This window comes from Macrobrachium rosenbergii, chromosome 44 (assembly GCF_040412425.1).
Source record: "Macrobrachium rosenbergii isolate ZJJX-2024 chromosome 44, ASM4041242v1, whole genome shotgun sequence".
Classification (NCBI taxonomy): domain Eukaryota; kingdom Metazoa; phylum Arthropoda; class Malacostraca; order Decapoda; family Palaemonidae; genus Macrobrachium; species Macrobrachium rosenbergii.
The window spans coordinates 34,292,007-34,298,069 of record NC_089784.1 but is presented as its reverse complement, the minus strand read 5'-3'; the positions used below and the strand labels follow the sequence as shown (position 1 = coordinate 34,298,069).

The window sequence follows — 6,063 nt, the reverse complement described above, 5'->3', positions numbered from 1 at the left end:
TGGCCTTCGGCCTAAACTCTATATTCCATTTCATTCCACTCTTACCTGTAGGTAATTTTTCATAAAATACATAATTAGTTATAAGTGATTACTCATTAGCATGTGTTAGAAATTGGGAAAATATTAAATCCTTTGTAAGAAGGAGGAGGAGGAGGAGGAGGAGGAGGAGGAGGAGGAGGAGGAGGACGAACGTGATATGAGAGTGTTCTTAATTACTACTGAAATGGAATCTTCCATTCAAGGAATTTCGAAAGTCACTTTTATAAATAGTTATAAAACTAATAATGAGAGAGTAAAACTTTAGGAAAGAGTGAACAACTGGATTATTACTACAAAAATAATAATCTATGGTACAGGCAGGGCAGCCGATCGAGGCTACGGCCTACCCCAACACCAAATCAAAAGTCCTTCAAAAAGAAGGCATCGTGCTTACCCCATATTAAAAAAATGGAAAAAAAACACGTTAAAACGAAGAAGAAGGTACGTCTTGTAATACAATTTTCGATTCAAATAACAAACAAGTAAAAAAATAAAATAAAAACTACTGAGGAGGCTAGAGAGCTGTAATTTGGTATGTTTGATCATTGAAGGGTGGATGATCAACATACCAATCTGCAGCCCTCTAGCCTCAGTAGTTTTTAAGATCTGAGGGCGGACAGAAAAAGTGCGGACAGAAAAAAGTGCGGACGGACAGACAAAGCCGGCACAATAGTTTTCTTTTACAGAAAACTAAAAACCTCACTGGCATCCAAAACTCGAAGAAGCATTAAAAGAACCAATACCGAATTGCAGCCGGGTCTGCAAAGTTGGGGAAAAAATTACCCCCTTAGTAAGAGAGATCATCTGTTGTTTACACAGACCTAAGGGAAGCGATTAATTTTTACGAACGGCGAAACTTTTGCGATGGAGGAGGAGGAGGAGGAGGAGGAGGAACGTGATAATTGCATTCTGATACCTCCATCGAGCTGCAAGTATTGAGCGAAAAGAGGTGTGATTCAGTCGTTGGGGACTTGTTATTGGGCCTTCCGTTGAACGGGGAGATGAAATGAATTCGAGATATAACTGGCCTTCCTTGATGATTCGCTCTGTTAAAACACAGTTCGATAGGACCGTTTTCTCTTTCTTTGAAGTGTCTGTTTTTTAAAACCTTTCTTGTGTTTTTCCTTTTTTTTTTTTTTTTTTTTTGAAGTGGAATCGAAAGCTGTCGGAGACTCATTTGAGTTTCTGTTTTTCAACTTTTTTTTTTTTGCTGTTTCTTCAAGTTTTTGAAGATGATGATGTTACTGGTAATATTAGATTCTTCACATGATTGTTAAAGAAAGACGATAATTATGACAAATTTTTAAAAGCATTTTCCTACGTATTATAAACTAAATCCTTTTAAAAGAGTATCCGTTAGCGCATGCTGGAATGGTCTTTGAACTGGTTAACAAGGGGTTAACTGGTTGTTAATGGGGTGAGGAGAGTAATAATCGCCGCCCCCCCGCCCTCTTCACTCATCTACCGACAGTAGGCACTTTTCCTTCTGCCGCAGGGACCAAGCGGGTTGGTTGAGGTCGCTAGAAGAAAATACAAATTGTTTCAACGTGGCAGTCAAAGACATAAAATGCCAAGTTACAGAGTGACCTTCTCCATCCATCCTATTCTCATTCCCTCCCGCCTAGGAGGGAGAAGGGCTGGGAAAGTTTTCCATCCCCTCATGAGGAAAATAACTTGGGATACTGGTCTGGGCAAATTGGCTGTTCTGCCTGCTGCAGTTGCATTCTGCTTGTGGTGTTTTGGTTGCCCTTAACTTTCCGATCTGTGGATCACGAGTTTCTGTTGGCCAGCAGTCAAGTGGACAACTTTATTACAACTGTGCAGGATTCTCAGGGGTATCAATCATGGCTCCTTCCACACAGAAACCACAATCATGGCCTGTTGGTTCTCACATAAAGGGGAAGTCAGGTGCTTTACGGAGGCAGGAAGGAATCTCGGAGCTCCCTTTCCACCTCACTGTCGATGTCAGATGCTTCCATTCTCTCTCAACTTCCTCAAGGGAAGGGAGAAGTAACCTCAGATTGGTATTAAACTCCATAGCACCTCTTTCTAGGAAAAAACAGAGTCAGCAGTGGAAAGTAGAGTGGGATTCCTACACTCTTTCCACCAACCAGTACATTGTCAACCCCTTGTGGCAATGAAGGCTTCTGTAGACGAACCTTTTGAGATGGTAAGGGTTCTGTAGCCGAACCTTTAAGATGGTAGGATTTTGGGTTTTTTGGGTTGGGAAGGGCTTTCACTTTGCATGGTGGCATTTGCAGATGAATGCGTGGGCAGTTAGCCACATGGATGGCATACCAGCCCAGTGGTTGGGATCAGTTTGGTATAGAGTGGTCCTTATTCTTTTATGTGGTGGGGTTTTTTCCCTATATTATTGTAGTTTGCATGTTGACAGAAAGTGAAAGTTTTCTGTCCCTCTGTCTCATTCCTGAGTAGTAATGGGCAGTTGTGTTCCATTATTTTGAGATGCTGTGGATTCTATGCTTTCCCCCCACTCGATCTGTTCCTTGTTGTGTGATTTTAGCGAAGGCATGAGTAAGAGGCTGCATCTACAAACTTATTGCTTTATTCAAACAACAAACAGACAGTTTAGCTCTTGCAAGCAGAAATGTAGTGCCTGACCCGGGGCGAACAAAACAGAGGTCAGAGTACAACCGTGTTTGGTGGAGGACAGAAAGACATACATAAATTAATATATGAAATGTGAATGAAGTTATGATACATATAGCTAGAATGCTGACAATGTAATGCTAGTGCTAAGAATGATACATTTGACATAATAATATGAACACAAATATGTGCTCAAAGGATTCGTGACATCTGCTGTGTTTCTTGGATGCATGTGCTTGGCTCGCAGAGATCTTGTTGTGAGGAGGTTAGCTGGCCAGGTAAGATGGACAGTGTGTGGGTCCGTGTGGGACCCTACAGGACTCCTCCCCTTGCTTGGAGAGGCCTACAGTTGCAGGTCAGTGTCTGGGAGGTATGCTGGCTTTAGGAGGTCAATGGAAACCCAAGTTGTTCTGCCGTCCACTGTCATTTGGTAGGCTTTGTGTCTTCTCTGGATGACACGGTATGGTCCCGAGGAGGCTAGGGAGGGGGGAGTTATGCGTGAGTCTACCCGTATAAACGCATATTTTGCATTCTGCAGTTTGTTGGGGATGTACACTTTTCTGGCAATGTGGTAAGTTGCTTTGGCAGGCATTATTTGTTCTAATGCAGTGGTTCTCAACCTGGGGGACACACCCCCCTAGGGGGGAGTCAGCAATTTCCAAGGGGGCATGAGCCCCAGGGAAAAATGAAAAATTCTCTAATTATATTTGTTATTCTCTTGTTAAGAGTTGCTAAGAAGCAGTGTCAAGTATCTCACTAATTCATTCCCAAAAGAATAAAAACACCCCTTCTCTTTCTTTTTTTTTCATTTTCCTTTAAATCTGGGAAGGAATTTTACTCATAGATGAAAGTGCGGTGTGGAGGGAAGGACCACTCTTATAGGGGGCATGGTAATAAAAAGGTTAAGAACCACTGTTTTAATGCTCTGCGGGTGTCGGATGGGGATGTTGGGCTCATTGGATGTTGAAAGATGTCTGCTGGCAATGTTAATGATTGGCCGTACAGGGCCTCTGCTGGAGATGCATTGAATGTTGCGTAAGACGATGTTCTCAGACCCTTCTCCAACTCCTGCCTTGACATCTAGTGGTGAGTGATGCTTTCAACGTCTGGTGTAGCCTTTCAGTGATGCCGTTAGCTTCGGGGCTATAGGCCGTCATGTGTATTATCTTTGTCCCCAAACTGTCTGCAAGGGCGCTTCATAAGGCAGACATGAAGTTTGCCCTCCCTGTTGCTCGTGATGATCTGTGGGACTCGGTGTCTGCTGACCCATCCAATGAGAGCTTTCACACAACTCTCCACCGTCTGTTACTGTATCGGTATTGCTTTGGGCCACCTGGTATTTCTGTCAGTGAAGTTGCACAGGTATCTGTACCCCTAGGAGTGGAGTAGAGATCCCACTATGTCGACGTGGATGTGAGCAAGTCAGCAGTGTGTTGTGTGGAACTCTCTTATTCCACTCTCTATATGCCTTGTTTTTGACGTCCGACATGGGAGGCATTCTCTCTTCCAGTTTTTCACGTCGTTTTTCATGTCGTTTTTCATTCCCAACCAGATGTTCCGCTCTGGTAAAATTTGGACGGTTGTCCGACCTGATGGGTGGGACAGGTTGTGGGCGAGATTGAAAGCCTTTTTTTTTTTTTTGAGGCCTTCTAACAGATATGTGTGAAGGTGTCCAGTACTTATTTCACAGGCGATGGTTCTCTCTCCACTGTTGATTGACAGATTGCTCCACGTAAGGACAGAGTTGTCCCACCGCAGTGGCTGTAGGTCCACATCTTCTTTTAGCACCTCTGCTGTTTTTGGACAGTCTCTCCCAAGCTGGATGGTGTTGACACAATTTTTCGAAAGTGCTTCCACCACGGTGTTTGCTGAACCCTTCAAATGCAATGCATGATGGTGCAGGAGTGTTCAGCTATTGGCAACAGGTGCTGCTGTTGTCATGCTGACCATGTGCCTGCTGTCTTTGTGAAGGTGTGCACCAAGTGTTGATGGTCCATTTGTATGATGAACTGCCTTCCTTCGAGCATGTGGTGGAAGTGACGGATGGCTTTGTGGACTGCTGGGAGCTTCCTTTTGAACGTGGAGTACTTTTTTTCTGCTGACGTTAACTTCTTGCTGAAGGACGCCAATGGCCGACAACCATCACGTGTCCTGCTCCAGTACCACACCCATTCCTGTGATACTTACATCAGTCGTCAAAGTTATGGACCTATGGGGTAGAGGAAAGATTAATATTAGTGGCTGCAGAGGTTATTGCTCGTTTTGCTGAAAGAAATGCATTGTCTTGAACTTCTGACCAATTTAATTTTTTTAGGTTTTCCTTGTGGGCATGTGTAGATTGGGCTTATGATTTCAGCAATATCTGAGATAAATGGGTGATAATAGATTAGCCCTGAAAATTTGTGTACTGCTTTAATTGTTGTTGTTTTGGGAAGTCAATAATTGCTTTTACTTTCTCTGGGAGGGGTTTATTATTGTCTGGGCTTATTTGATGTCCCAGGAATTCCATCGTTTTCTTTGTCCAATCGCGCTTGTCTTCCCTTACTACAAGTCCATTTTCTTTAAGTATCTGCAGCACCCTTCAGACATCTTTATGATGTTGCTTGAGGATGTCGCCCCTGCATTCCAAGGCCGAAACAGCTGTAGTTGAGTGTGTAGGTGCCGAAGGGGGTGATGATCGCTGTCTTTTCTGCATCTTCCTTCACTACTGGAACTTGGAAGTATCCCTTTAATAAATCTATTTTGGTGACGACCTTTGCTTGGTTCATTTGCTTGGTTACATCTGCTATGTTTGGTTACTGGTATATATTTGGCTTTGTTGTGACATTTAGCATCCAGGAGTCTCCACATGGGCGCCACGTTCCATCGGGTTTTGGTACCAAGTGGAGGGGGGGATGCCCATGGGCTGGGGGCTTTTTGGCATATTCCTGAATTCTCCATTTCCCTGAACACTTGTTTGGCGTAGACAAGTTTCTCTGGGGCTAACCATCTGAAGCATGGGTGGCCTTCCATTTCTATATGGTGCTGGATGTTATGTAGTCTCTGAAGATCTCTTGGTAGTCTTGTAGAAGCGGCGCATCTCTGGCGGTGGGGTAGCTGCTGTGATGGGGCCCGATTGTTGTCTCTGCTGTTGCGGTGACAATGTGGTGGTCGGTGGTTTGCACAGCTGTTGAGGAGATGATTCTGGAGCTGTTTTAGAGATCAGTTGTTTTGATGGTGTGTCCACTAGTAGATCGTGTGCTTTTAGAAAGTCTGCTCCTAAAAGTGCTACCGTCATGTCTGCCATGATGAAGGTCCAACTGTAGTCCTTCCTGTTGAATGAGACAGTCATATTTCGCTTCCCCTACATCTTAAGTGGCGCTCCCCTGGCGGTGAATATGTGGAGGTTGGTGGTTAAGTCATTCGCGTCGCCTG

The 6,063-nt window shown here is 44.1% G+C and overlaps 1 protein-coding gene across 2 annotated transcripts in view; it reads left to right on the top strand.

Annotated features, from left to right (window-relative positions):
- Positions 1-6,063, top strand: part of LOC136829514 (uncharacterized) — a 602,709-nt gene that overhangs the window by 594,478 nt on the left and 2,168 nt on the right. The gene's annotated exons all lie outside the window — the stretch shown is intronic.